This window comes from Ruditapes philippinarum, unplaced genomic scaffold, assembly GCF_026571515.1.
Source record: "Ruditapes philippinarum isolate M1 unplaced genomic scaffold, ASM2657151v2 ctg2742_1_1_1_1, whole genome shotgun sequence".
Taxonomy (NCBI): Eukaryota; Metazoa; Mollusca; class Bivalvia; order Venerida; family Veneridae; genus Ruditapes; species Ruditapes philippinarum.
The window spans coordinates 46,198-62,445 of NW_026855240.1; the positions used below are offsets into that span (position 1 = coordinate 46,198).

General features: G+C 31.2%; 1 protein-coding gene across 2 annotated transcripts in view; it reads right to left on the reverse strand.

The window, feature by feature from the left end:
- LOC132742574 (uncharacterized) overlaps window positions 1-11,487 on the reverse strand; it is a 35,209-nt gene extending 23,722 nt beyond the window's left edge. For both annotated transcript variants that reach the window (XM_060731016.1, XM_060731017.1), the window contains exon 1: window positions 11,351-11,487. The gene's annotated coding sequence lies outside the window, so the exon portion shown is untranslated. The remainder of the gene's footprint in view (window positions 1-11,350) is intronic.
- Between the last annotated feature and the right edge of the window lie 4,761 nt (window positions 11,488-16,248).

Here is a 16,248-nt window from a genome sequence, read left to right on the forward strand (position 1 = left end):
TTACACAACAAAATCAACAAATGCGTGTAATTGAACCTGTGACACTCAGTTGTTAGTAATGAAAGGGAACCCTACGAAAGACAGGTGGTGACATTTAAACTTTTGAAATTATCGGGTTCATTTCAGTTTCGTGAAATCACGATTTCAACTTCAGGAATTCACGATTTCAATTTCACAAATTCACGACTTTAACTTCATGAATTAAAGATTTCAACTTCATTTCATCTTCACGAATTCACAATTTCAATTTCTTGAATTCACGATTTCAATTTCACGAATTCATGATTTCAACTTCATTAATTGGCGTTTTCAACTTCATTTCAATTTTACGAATTCACGATTTCAGCCTCATGCATTCACAATTTCAAGTTCGTGAATTCAAGATTTCAATTTCACGAATTCACTATTTCAACTTCTTGAATTCACGATTTCAGTTTCACGAATTCACGATTTCAACTTTATTTCTTGACGTTTTCAACTTCACTTCAACTTCACGAATTCAAAATTTCAGCCTCATGAATTCACAATCTCAAGTTCGTGAATTCAAGATTTCATCTTCATTAATTGACGTTTTCAATTTCATTTCAATTTTACGAATTCACGATTTTAACTTCACGAATTCACGATTTCAACTTCGCGAATTTACGAATTCAATTTCACGAATTCACGATTTAAACTTCATTTCAACTTTACGAATACACTATTACAACTTTTTGAAAGATGAAATCGTGAATTCATAAATAATTCTGTATGTTGAACAACTTAAATTCACTAAGTTATAATTTGAATTAACGAAAATGATATTTAGAATTCATAAAGTTGATATGTGTCCACATGGTTTTAGTAGGCACTATTGTCCACGGATACTTTCTAATTATGACCTGGAACTAAAAGTTAGTATACTGTTGGTCCCAGTTATGACTAGCTAAACAATAAAAGTATAGGAGGACGTTCATCTAGTCATTCCTAATGTATAGAGTCAAATGTAAGAATGTCAACCCAAGTTTGCAATTTCATTTCATTTTCAGTTTGTTGTTTTTTTATGTACAACATTTTTGATCCGTTACTAAGTGCATTGCACGAGATGAATCTAATTTTGTTGTTTGGAAATTGAAACCAAATTTTAAAATATCAAAACCAACACTGCAATTCTCATTCAGGTGTTTTTGTAAGATATTTTTCATTTCCTAAGCTAAACAAAATATATCCACGTTCGTGTACAAGTACTTTCAAATTGATCGTAAATTTTTCCAAAAGGCTTCTAACAAACACTTCATTTCAAGTACCCTGTCTCAGATAGAAACGATGTCTCTTATCAAAAACATGAGCACAAACGCTTTATTAGGAAATAAAGATCTACGTGAGTAAACAAGTTGTTTATCAAAGTGAATTCCAGCCATTTCAAATACCTTACTTTACCTCCACTGAAATGATAATTTTACAGTGAATTGTAAAGCTCTTGGACACATATCATAAATTTCTTTTGCAATCAATTTCACCTTCAAAGTCGTTCTATTTCCTAACATTTTAAAAATAAGACCAAGGTACACTCATAAATATGATAAAAAGTAATAAACTATACGCATACAAATACAATCGGAAACAGTCGACATGTATAAACGTTTACCTTTTTTCTTGCTATCAATCAGTCGTTTCTTCAAAGATGTGTTCGGCATCAGAAGTTACATTTCTGGTCAAAATTGCAAGTCTGTTTGATGACAATTGAGTCAAAACTGTGACCACTAGAGTGTTAACAAGATTGTTCCATATTTGGGCGGTGTGCGCACAAAAAAGTTATGGCATGGACAAGTTTGGATACACGCACGCACACACTAACACTGAACAGCCATTTGACAACTATGTCGAGCCCAGCAAAAGCGGGTTTGACAAAAATCCTTTGACCACTGAGCATAATACTTCAAAGTATAAGCAAGATACAGTGTTGACTACAATTTTTTTTTTTATTTGTTATTTGACATTTGACCCCTAAGTGTGACATTCACCTTTACCACAGGCACCTGATGTTTTGCACGAAACTCCGTTTTCTAAATGAAGAACATGCATGAAGAAATTACGCTTCGGACACGGATTTTGCGCTGAACCCTGTGATTTTGAGCGGCGGACCCGGGTTTTGTGAGCCACACGTGTTGAACGCGTGTGTACCACCGTATCATGGTGAACATTTGTCACAAATTATTTTGTGATCCTTCAGGGAACGAGCAAGATATAGACTTGACAAATCCGGGCGGAATCACGGACGCACATACACCGAAATATACGCCAAACGTTGCGACTCAGTCGAGCTCAGCGCGAGAGGGCAACATGTGTAAAGAGCCACCGGCTGAAAATGAAGTTGTTACGGATGCATCAGAAAGAAACACTAAAGTAACACTAAAGGTGTTTTCACAATTATGATTTAAACTTTTAAAACTATTTTGAAGAATTATTTATTTCTTTGTACCTTATATTTAAGATAGGTTAGTATTTTCGAAAAAGGCCGAACATACCAAAGTTGTTGAACTTCTTCCAGCGACCAAAATCAAATAAATACCAATCTTGCGATATACTATTTAAAGCCATGGAACGCCGTAGCATATATTTTTTATTAAACACGGGTCACTTTCCTCCACATAATAGTATAATTTTACATCTTTCTCTTGTGGAAGATATTTTGATATACATATTATTATTTTGTGTGTGAATACTTACGTTTACTTTTTTTCAAAAACTTATTTAAGATGTCTATTATAGGTGTATAACTATTTGAAAATACTACAACAGTCAAATTAAATATTTTAAATGAGAACATTTACATGAAAGCATTAATATTCCTGACGTTTCACCAATTGCCTCTTATAGTTTGCAAAATGATACGATGTGGTCATGAGTATGATATTTATTATTTTCATGATAATATTTATCATTCTTGATAAAATTTATTTCATATTTCTATTGCATGCTGTGATGATTGATCTTATTTTACGATTACATACATTTATGATGATTTATATAGAATTGGACCGCAACTGATTATTTTGTAAAAAAACCCCCTATATTATATGTATGTACTCACAGGCATTTGCCTTTTGTTCAATAAGATTGTTTATTATTAAAACTATGGGCTATTTATGTGGTTTGGTATCTAGTACATTCCACTTTGTGTCCTCAGTCAAATTTGATAACCTTTGTATACCTTAATATAACTGAAACTCAAGATAAAAAAGATTTATGCCAAAGCACTGAAACATCAGCAATAACGATGTAAGTAAAATAATTTAATCTAACAGGGTAACACTTGATAGTGCTGATTTACGACAATTGTGATAATTCAACTTAAACATGTTCTTCACTAAATCACTTAAATCAGCTACATACATGATGCACGTAAATAGAAACGTTGGCAGTACTTTACATTTAATTTAATATACATTTGCTATTTTCTTTATAATTTTGATGATTTTATGTTTCATAAATCATTTTCTCCATAATAAAATATATGAATGCGTTGTATCATATTTCTTTCTTTAATTAAGTCTTCACATTTGTAGCTTTATATTTTCTTATATCCGAGTCAGAATGAAAACGTTTTCCTTTGGCCGCTGTAAGCTAGATCACTTCGCACCTGGACAAAAGGCCATGTTACCCGTTAATTTAAAGTGGGTAATTTACATTGTGCTCATTTTCAACATGATTTTGCGACATATATCGGCGGTTGCGACATTTAGCAGCACAGGTGCGACATTCAGTGGCTAATGCGACATTAAGCGGTGTTGCGACTTATAACGGCGCCACAATGATAATATAGAAGACAAGTGGTAACAAAACATACGAGAACTGAGAGATATCATTATACGATTGGTAGTAATGAAAGGAATAATTGATCCATGACACGAATAAAACGCGAAAACTCTTGTCAAGGGAAAATGAGAACATTATCAATTTGCATGGTATCATTTCAGTTCAAACTATGACTTAATGAATCATAAGGTCTACATATATTAGTGGCAAATGTAAGTATCAATTGACGAAAGGCCTGAATATCTGTCCATAATATTTGATTATATTGGTGTACACACACAAATATAACAAGTAATAACTTTAAAAAAAGATTGTCGACGTAGATGAAGTAATCATTTCTGAGTATTCAGTAGTTCAGTAGATTTCTGTTCATCTTAATTAATGAATTCCTTCAGATTTTCTGTCTGTATGCTGTGAAAATTAGTCCGTTCATTTGTTTAAATGTTGTCTGGTTTGAAGCGATGTGGCCTCTGTGCTCCTCTTAAAGTTATAAAAATACAAAAATGTGTTCCTTGTTCTTTCTACAGCTCGTTTTAAAAGGTTATTGTGGGTAAATATTTGTTACAAAGGATACCTGTTTTTTTTTGTCTGGTCGGAAGTCATAAATATTTAAGCTATGGCTTCAATATGTTAAAGAAACTACAAATAATTCATAGGATATTTTCAGCACAAACAGATAATGTATAACAACAAATCTTTTCTTGTCGGTTTCAACGTTCAGTATACGCGTTGCACCCGATTGATTTATTGTCGGTATATATGTCGGTACTCATATTTTTAATTTTCTATATAAAAAAGAAAAAAAAAACTTCTCAAATATAAAAAATGCTCTGCATGTACTACATATTATAAATAACATCTATATGTGTTTTGCAATATATAGGTTCTTATCGGTTTTTGTCGGTTCTTGTCGGTAAATAGGGAGACCCACATTGACTCTAATGTCTGGTCCCAGACAACACCTCGTTGAATACAAAATTTGATCTTCGTACTGTCCAGAAACCTTGACATAATGTGTTCATTTTTTTTCTTATTTTGCAACAAGATTTATAATAAATAAGAATGATATAAAAAAAAACAAGAACGTGTTTGTTAAACACAAATGCCCCCGGCTCAGATTCTTGTCAGTAGCAATACTTCATAAATGTTTACCCATTCACTCAGTTATGGACAGAAAATCACCAAAAAATTGTAAACACAAGTTTTATAGCTTGACAAAGTCATGGCATTTTATAATTGTGAAAAATATAAGTTGCCAAGTCATTGCTCTGACTTGTGAAGTTGAAAAATATTCAACTTCATGCAAGTTATCTTCCTACCAAATACGAAATATATCTGTCATTAAATAAAGGCTGTATGTGCAAAGTGTAAAAATCTATTTTGAGCACTGGTGACCTTGACCAAACTGACCCCTAACTCTATCCAAAAGAAGAATACCATGTAAGTTATCTTCCTACCAGATATGAAATACATCTGTCAATCAATAAAGGCTGTATGGGCAAAAGTTTAAAAATCTATTTTAGCACTTGTGACCTTGACCCAACTGACCCTTACTCCATCCGAAGGAAGAATACCATGCAAGTTATCTTCCTACCAAATATGAAATACAACTGTCAATAATTAAAAGCTGTATGGGCAAAAGTGTAAGAATCTATTTTTAGCACAAGTGACCTTGACCCACTGATCCCTACCCCAATCAAAAGGATGAATACCATGCAAGTTATCTTCCTACCAAATACAGAATATACATGTCACTTAATGAAGGCTGTATGAGCAAATGTGTAAAAATCTTTTTTTTAGCACTGGTGACATTGACCCAACTGACCACTAACTCCATCAAAGTTTATGTTTCTATCAATTATAAAAAAACATCTGTCTATAGAATAAGGTCAATACACCTGTAAAAATGTAAAAATCTATTTTCAACATTGCTGCCCTTGACATTAGTAACATTGACCTTGACCCAAATGAACCCATACTACACCCAAAGAAGGAGGTGTTTGTATTATACTATGACATTAACTAAAAAATAAAGGCTGTATGAGCAAAAAGGTTTATATTTATTTTTTAAACCAGTGACCTTGACCTTGACCCTCGAGACCGCTTACTCTAAAAAAAATTAGAGGACCATCAAAGGTATCCACCTACTAAATATGAAAGATATCAGTAAAGAAATTAAGCAATTGGGAGAAATTTAAGATAAATCCAACTTGCCGAAATAGGTTAACCAGACAAGGCCCTATTTTCAAAGTGAAAAAAGGGAAATAACTGGGAAATATGGATGACACAGTTATATAACTAGGCAATATCATGTGCTTTGTATTGATAAGTAAGTGTGGAAATTATAAAGCCATTAGTATAGATAGAACTTAAGATATTTCCAACTTGCCGTTTTAGGTTAACCATTATTCATTTTCTAAGTGCTGAAAAGGGCAATTACTTGGTAAATATGAAAGCCAGAGTTATGAAACTTGCCAAGATCGTGTACTTTGTATTGATTAGTAAGTGTGTAAACTTAGAAGCCATTGGTTCAGGTAGAACTTAATAAAAATCCAACTTGCCGTTCTAGGTTAACCTCGTACGGACAGACGGACGGACGGACGGTTCAATCACTATATGCCCGGGCATAAAAACACTTTTTGTGCTTCAGAAGGCTCCCGGGCAGTACGCTGCTTATTCCGGTACTGTAACGCTAGCCAATAATTTGCAGATTATGATTGGTCACATTATAACGAAGTTTGTAAGCAACGTGCCTATACCAACGGACGTTTAAATCAAAAGTATACGACTTTGTTGAAAAAATCACACTGTCATTGACGTATCATGATTCTTCTTTTGTAGGATACATGTCGAAGGCCAACTCTTTTTCAAAATCGTCTGTGTCTGTATCGTAAATATCTCTTCAAATAATATCAAATTGCTCGTAAATTTTGTCAAACCGCTGATAACATTATCCCAGGTGTCTTATCTCTGATTGTTACTAGGACTCGTATAAATCACTTTCGTACTAATAAAACATATCCTACTGTGCGTTCAAACTATAAGCAAACATCGGCATATTTTTAGACTTATGTACGACCATCATTTTGATGTGTGAGTTTTAAATGTTACCACATACCTCCTGTTTACTCAAGTTTGAACAGTGTAACTAGATCTTGAGCTTCATGCATCGTTTTAAAGTTATCTCAGACAGTACGACTCGTGTAAAATCATACATTTTTCAACTGATGTTTTAAAATTGTTTTACATTTTTGAAATCTCAATGTCTCCATTCTTAAAGATTATTTGCATTTCTTATTATGTCTACTCGTTACATGATAACACCTATATGCAAACAGACAGTTTAGTGAACAAAGCGGATATCTACCTGACGTCTGTAGAATTCTTAGAAAAAATATAACCTTGTCTATATAATTGAATCCTACTTACAAATAGCAATCTTTCCTAACAAGTTACTATGGAAACGAACAGTTTTTAACACTATACGCAAATATCATACACATCAATGGTCAGAAAGAATTAACAGCGATCATGATTTTGTGCACTTCAAACTTTTACATACAAATAAAAGCCTATCAATATTATGGAGAAATTCCGACTCTCTAAATTCAACAAAACATGCATTATGTACTGCTAAAGTTGTTGTTGAAGCAAAGCAGTGATGTAATAACACGCAAAAAATGTGGTTCTCAAACAAGTGACCTAAATTTCCATGTAATCTAAAATTGTATTTCACATAAAAAGACTCGAACACCTTTCCTTAATAGTTTTGAAAGACAAAATAGTCGCGAACCACTTTCTGAATGGACGTGACAGCGAGTAGTTTTAAAGAACTATCTTAAGTCCTCGTGTTCTGGGTATATATGGCATTGATGAATTTTCCAAAAAAGTGCTTGTAAATTTATATACGATTGTCAAGTCTTTAATAATTAAACGTTTTATCTAAATAAACACAAAAACTTCAATGACATGTTTAGGCAGCATTGCCAAATTAACAAAGCTTATATTTTGTTTGATACTGGGTTAAATACTGAGACATCTTAACCATTATCAGTATGATAGCTCGATTAAATTGAAATATGTAAACAAATATACATGTATAAATGCGTTTGTGATGTTATGCTTAAATTATTATTGTCGAAGATAACCTTAGATATATTGTTAATATAATTGTATAGAAATATAATCATAATTATAGAAGCTTATACATGTATATGAAACTTTTTTTAACTTGATCTTAATTATATCTGTTTGACTTTATATAAATGTACATGTGTCATATAATGTATCATATGTTAATCACATGTTTGTTTTTATGTTGTATGCGTGGTAATCGTTGAAAAGCGGAAATAAAGACTATACGAGTATAAACACGTGTAAAGATAAAAACATGCAGATATATCTGTCCGTCTTTCTGCCTTAGCATCAGGAAATACAAGGTCTTTTGAAAGTCGCGCGCAACAAATAGGTTTTTTTCATTACTCTGGTTGTCTAATTTATTTTTTCAATTTCGTATTTGTTTACAATATAATTTTTCGTTAATTTGGATATTGTAAGTCGTACGATGCAATTTCATGCAAACATAATAGAAGTCAACTTTCGCAAATGATGAGAGTATAAAATGTTTAAGGTAATATATCATTGTGATTCGAATATTACCTTAACATTGAAACTTTAAATATATACCGTTTCGCCATGCTTTACAACCCCGTATTATTTGTGTTGTTGTTTTTTAGAAAAAAGGGTAATTGAATATTTAGGTGGATACAAATACAATGGGCAGTTTTATATATTTATACAAACCATAGAAATGTATCATTTGGATATTCTTATAATTGTTGCTTGACACAAAAATGATGATAAATTTGTTAATATGATGAAAAATATCATTTTGTTGTAGACATTTTATTATCTCTAGATATATGTGATAATGGATGAAAATGTTTAATAGTAAAATCAATGGAAAATGCCTTTTATACGGAACATCTGCATATTTTTCATGTTTAAATAGCGTAAGATTAGGTGAAAATTCATAACCTTTTCTGTTCTGATTATTTTGAATTATTTAAAAATCTATTTTGAAGCAAGTGGCCTATATGGTAATGAATGAAAAATTAATCATATGGATATCATATGGATATGTCAATTCTTTTTAAACTTTTTATTATTCTATATGCTGATGATACTGTCCTAATTAGTAATGATAGTGATGTTCTCCAAAAAAGCTTGAACGTTTTCTACAGGCAAAAAATACATTGTATAACAAGCTTATAAGACTATGTTCTCACTTCTGAAAAAAAATAGGCCACCTGGATTTACCATATGACCTAAAAATCGATCAATGAAATTATAAAACGAATTCTATTATTATATATGGATATAAAATTTGGGGAGTAGGAAATATTGACACCGTGGAAGGGTACAGCTAAAATATTATAAACTTGTTTGCAATTAAAAAATCAACACCCTCACATATGCATTATGGTGAATTAGGATATATAAATTAAAACAAAAATAATATCATACAGGATCAGCTTAAATCTTCAAGAACAAGGGCCTCTTAATTCAAAATTGATACATATTGTAAAAGAAGTTATTTGTAAAAATGGATACAGTAATTTTGGACTGATCTAAAAATATAAATGGTAAATGGTTTGCTTTGTCATTCAAACAGAGAGTAAATGATCAATATATACAGCCTTGGAATAAAGTAACTAAAAATCTACTAGCAGCATATAAAACTACAGAATATTTAAACCTAACTTTATCATTAGTAAATATTTTCACATTTTACCACATAGTTTTAGTTGAATATGTATGGCCTTTAGAACTATAAATCAAGATGGAATAGTACCCACATTAATGATAGAAAAGGACTTTATGTAATGAAAATCAAACTTGAAATGAGTTCCACTATGTGCTTGAATGCAACCAACGAAACAAGACATAAACACATATAAATATTTTATCAACAACATCCAAACATCCCCAAGTTGAATAGGCTTTTTAACAATAATGATTTGAACGAATTAATATAATTATGTGCCATTATATGCCATATATATATTTTGGAAATATTTATAAGACAAGCTAAGCGTTGCTAGATATGACAAATTTAAAACTAGCAGCAACTATACCAAGGAAGACTGATACCAGAAGTATATACGGATATATAAATAAAAAAATCAAATGTAAACCCTTCCATGAATTTATCCCCTGTACCTGCCATTAAATAGTTCTAAATAATTGTTTTTTTATTAAGAGTTTTAGTCCCATGGCAAATCAAATAATAAACAATTAAATATGTATATGTTTGTCAATGTTTACAAGAAATGATACATTAAATAACTCTTAATATTTCTTTTTGATTAAGAGTTGTAACTTTAAGTCCAATTACATGTCACTAAAATAACTATTGTGCCTATGTTTGTCAATGTATACAAGTATTGTTACAGTTTAAGCGTTTGTACTCGTATAATTACATTGCGACCAATCTAAAAACTAAATTCTAACACTATCGGAAATGTTTCTATTTAAACATAGAAGGTCCGAAGCGTGCATTATTCTACAACATATGCACTCGCTTTTCTTATTATCTCCCTGTGTATTTTCACATTGAGGGCGCCATTTTGTTTAAATAAAAAGCAATTTTTTGTCGAATGTTGTTGTGAAAACTATGTAGAATGAATGAAAATGGTCTAACTAAGAAAATGAATCCGAACACCAATATCTTTAATTCAGTCGTTAACGCTGTAAAGACGTTTAAAGTGTTGTTAACGTGACGTCACCATGTAGCGCCAAAAAGCACGAGCGAAACGATCAAATCAAGAACGCTATTTTATTGTCGGAAACGAGTTAAGTTTTACATTTATTTCACTTTTGATAATTTGTATTTCGCTTGAAAATTATAGAGTGGAATAAAATAAACACACAAAGTATTATCAACGTTTTCAAAATTCGATATTCTCAAAATGTTTCTACAAACGGAAGATTTAATGACAGTTTTTTTCAACCCACTGGAACAACCTTTAAAGAACGTTTCTATTGGAAACTCTGAGGCAAAAACAAATTTAACCACCAAACATAAAGTCCAATTTTATAATAATAATTTTATTTTTTCTTGACGTTTTAGAATGGAAATAGATATTAATTCTTCGTGTATTATTGTATAATAACGCACGTTTTTCGTTCAAATGCTTTTGTAATAAATCACTCAGGCTTATCGGCCTTCGTGATTATATATTACTGCGCATTTGAACTCAAACCGTGTATTATTCTACAACAATGCACTCAGAATTGATATCTATTTCCTTAACACAAGTTTTCAGTTATGATGTACATTTTTACTTTTAATTTTGAAATAACACTTGAATATTGTTGTTTTTCCCCATCATATTTTACACATAAAACATGTAATGTCTCATGTCAGAATAATGGCATAATTACTAAAGAAAAATCCCCCCTTTATTTCTTTAAATAACTGTTTTTGTTTCGTTTTTGGTTGTTCTTTTTTTTATCAAAATGATAAACAATACATGAGCAATAAACTCACCTATCTTCCAAGTATGTGCCTGACATTCTGTCATCCTCTAAAGCTTATTAATGTTTGACAATGTACGGTCCATATTAAATAATAATATAAATTGTAATTGTAACTCTTCTACCCATAAAATGTAAACACGAGCGTCTGCTCAAATAACACACTTTAAACTGACTATTACCTGTATCAATCTTACACATGACGTAATTTTCAACACGGTAGATTTTGACCAATCAGTTATTAGAAACACAGGTAAACTATGGAAGTCCAACAAAGGCTTCTTTCTCTCTGGTCCGATTCCCATCTTCATATAGATATTTTGTTTTCAGAATTTACTATGGATCAAACTACCTCAAACACTGATTTTTGTTTACCTAGATCTAGAAAGTATCCAATATTACTCTTTTCTGTAAAGTTTGTTACAAATATTTTTCTTATAATATTGATACCTTACGATATCATATAATGTAATCTTATGATTCAATTTGTCATAGAAACGGCGATAATTAATAATATTAATCGGTCATACGATTATGCAAGGTCTTTCAAATAGAAAAACACTGCATTATAATTTAATTGGCTGTGCAGGTCATATATGTTTTATTATTTAATTATAACACTTTGCATTTTTAGTTTAAACAATGTTTTATTTATAAGCATTACTTTTATATGATAATTGACAAATAATACACAGTACGGATTGAGTAGGAAGCTTGAAAAGCGTTTTTAGAATTTCTTTCCGTAATCACTATCTCAAAGAGTATGTAAAATGGTAACAATTATATGCATTTTTGTGTTAAATATACATAACATTTTCACTATAAACTTGCTTCTTTACATGTACAAAAAAGTTAGCAATTTGCACTATGCTTTTCCTTAATCGAAACGACCTTAATAATGAAATATAGACATAATAATGTGAAGGAAAACCCAATAACTCTATAGCGTGAATACACGTAAGTGATAAATGCACAAATTAGCACGTTTAAACTTATCAAGAAAAATAATGTAACATTTAAACATGTTTAATAAAATTAAAGAAAAATATAGATATGGAAACGTAAGTTAATTTTTGAAACTGTTGGGTAATAGGAGGTAGGAAGTTAGAGACAGATTTGAGAGAAAGAAAAAGAAAGAAAACACAAAGATATTATGCATTTAAATCTCTATTTCATATTAGTCGAAATAATAACTTTCTATTACATTTCAAAACGTTTTGTTCTGTGTAAATTTGAGTTTATATGAAGGACTATTGCTTCATTTAAATCTTCAACAATTGAATTATCACCATAGAGTAAAACGTTAAGTGTGACAGTTGTTTTTTCACTTAAATTGTTAAGGATGACATTTCGTTCATCTTTGTACCTTGGACACGAGAAGAAATAATGAGATGTGTTTTCTATGTCGCCACATTCACATAGGGGACTTTCTATTATGTTTTTTGAAAACAAATGTTCTTTTAGAGAACTACAATGTGTTCTAAGTCTTGTGTGTATAATCTGGTATTTTCTCTCACCTACATAATAATGAGAAGGCACACTTTGGACATCTTCATTAAGTCATTTTTTAAAATTGAAATGGATGGTGAATTTCAGTAATTAACAGGAATTTTGTTCCAGTCTTTAATTGATGATGGAAAAATGAATGAGAATAAAGTTGTGTGTGACAAAATATATTTCTAGTGTTGTCTGCATTTCGTAAATTATAATCTGAAGATTCTACTTCTGTATCGGGAACTAATGAAGAGTGGTAATGAGGAGAAAGAGAATTGAACATTTTATCAAGAACAAATTGTTTGTGTTTGAAGCGTCTTACCTTAAGGGGTTGGATGCAAGTATCTTCATAAAGATTAGAGATACATGTATAAACTAGTTTTGTTGTACCGGTTATTATTCTGCAGGCTTCAAGTTGGATTTTTTCAAGTTCAAATTCATCTTGTTGAGTTATGTTGTCCCAAACAACATCCGAGTATTCCAGAAGGGGCCGAATGAAAGAGAGATAAATAGTTTCAACTGACTTACGATCAAGAATGAATTTCAAAGATCTCATAATATAAATTCTTTGCCAGGCTTTTTTGGTAATATTTTGTATGTGGGAATGCCAATTTCCATCATTTGAAAATGTTACTCCAAGATGTTTGTGTGAGGTCACTTCATTTATTTGCACTCCGTTCATTGTCAATGGGGGATGATATGGTTTGTGTACTTTACGAGAGATTTTTACTGATTCCGTTTGACTTGGGTTGAAATATACTAGCCAACCATTTGCCCATTCTGTATTTTTTCAGATCAGAATTAAGAGTCTCCGCAGCATGAAGTGGATTATCAACAATAATATATAAACTTGTATCGTCTGCAAAGAGTCTGATATATGAGTTAATGACAAGAACAATGTCATTCATATAGATTAAAAAGAAAAGAGGGCCTAGAATGGACCCTTGAAAAACTCCGACTGAAATAAAAACGGTTTGAGAGGAACCGCCTGGAAAAAACACCTTTTGTTTTCTATCACTGAGATAGTCACTAAACCAATTTAAAAGCCCACCATTTATTCCAGCAGACTGAAGCTTGAATACGAGACCTTTATGCCAAACACGATCAAAGGCTTTTGAAATATCGCAAAAGACAGCTCTCACTTCTTTTCCATCATCAAGGGCTTTGCAAAATGTATAATATATAGAAACAAGTTGATTGGTTGTTGAGTAATTGGGAACAAACCCAAATTGTAATGAAGTTATTGTGTTATTAGCAACAAAGAAATTGAATATATGCTTATGTATAATTTTTTCTAAAGATTTGCTGATCGTGCTAAGAAGTGAAATAGGTCTGTAATTAGAAAAAATGAGAGGTCACCTTTATTGTAGATTGCACATACATTGGCATGCTTCCATTGTGAAGGGACTTTACAAGTTGTTAATGATTTTCTGAAAAGATGACAGAGAGGTACAGAGAGTTCTTCTGACAATTCCTTCAGTATCCTATTGTTGATATTTTCAGGTCTTGATGCTTTAACAACATTGAGAGTTTTAAGAGTATCACGTACCTCATCATAAGTTACATTTATTGTGTCAAGTTTATTAACATTTTGATGTACATGAAAGTTTGGTAAAGACTTGTTTTTATCATCAAGTGAGGATTGTCACTGGAAAAATTGGTTAAGTAAATTTGTTTTTTTCAGTGTCAGAAGTCAATATGGTGCCATTATCATTCAAAATCTTAATTTTACTATTTAATGTTGGTTTAATGAATTGTTTGAGAATTTTCCAGTAATCTGTTGTATTTAAATTTTCTCCTTTTATTTTTTCTGATAATTGTTTAGTATAATCCGTTTTTGCATTTCTAAGTAGGTGAGTTGTTTTGTTTCTTAATGTTTTGTATTTGTTCCAGTGTTCTATATTATTTGATTTTTTAGCTCTGTCATATATAAGGTTTCAGTAATATTTCTACCATATGTATTGATATCGTCACTTTCAAAAAAAATAATCATATTTTGTTTTGTTTTTAAGATCTGAATCAACTTGAGTTGAACTTATCTATGAAAGGTACACGTCAAATAAGAATATATATATGTGATCATATACATGATATACATGGTAAGATTTATTGCCGGGAGACAGCATGATGTGCTCGGTTTAACGCGAGCTGAACAAAACGAGATGTGTCATCCTTTGTCATATAGAGACAAATAAGTCACATTCATTGCAAGAGAAGCAAATTCTATTAAAAATTGTTCAATAATGGTACATGTATCTATTTTAATATATTTATTTACATATTTTGCAAACTGTTTTACAAATGTAGAGTGATAATGATAAGGAATGAAAATGTATTACATTTGGGTAACACCAGAGCAATGGCGAAAATGCTTCTTTTGCAAATTTGTACAAATTTGATGGGGATTCCTCTTGGAAAACATGGGACAGGAAATATGTTTGTATGAAAGATAAGTATTTCCATTCGTCATCATTTCATGAAAAAAAAAAACGACAGCTTTCAGAACATCTTCACTTTAAGTGAAAACTTGTGTTAGGGGAATAGTAATTTGCATTTTTAGTGCATTTTTTTTCAAATAGCCCTTTATGTCCGGATTATGGAATAATTTACTGCCAAAATTTACTTGCTCTCTTTTGCGATGTCCCTTAAGACGGGTATCACTGGACCGTCTAAGAGGTTGTCCAACTAAAATCACGTGATCACGCGCTGACTTTGGTGACAGGTCAATTAGTAGATTCTTGCTCACCCCTATCAATAAAGTTAGTAATCGAAATACTTGGAAATAACTTTTAATGATTTCCATTCACTGGTTATTATAAACTCAGCAACTATGTTAATGTTTCAATAAGTATTCATTTTTGTTTAAAAGCATGTTTATCTACACTTTCTTAAAATGAAAAGGCAATCACAAGGCATTTGTGTAACAGCTGTTGCATTGCATTTTAATACAACATCTGATGTTTCTATCTATCCGTTTGTTTACTTTAAGAAATAAGGAATCAAGTACGTTTAGAAGAATTTTAGATAAATATAAATATATAAGTTTTTAAGTTTTGTATTTTCTTTTGAGATGGTTTGGATAGTGATTTGCAGCGTCAAAAACGTTGATAGCTTCCTTTAATGTAGTAAATTGATGCCACTAGTGTGCTGTTTTTTTTATAATTTTGGTTAGATTTGGTAACGGGTCTGATGCCTTTAATGTCTTATACATATATACTTATGTTTTCTGCCAACACTTGAAGTTTTATTAATGGTCATTTGCTTATTAGAAGTTATATATCGTTTATTTTGGATAAAAATAACGTCCAGGGCATTAGGATAAACCATTACGAGCGTGTCAGCTCTGTCTATATATAAATAAGATACTCAGTGTTAGATTCTTAGCATAATACGACATTGACTAAAGCGTATCCGTCA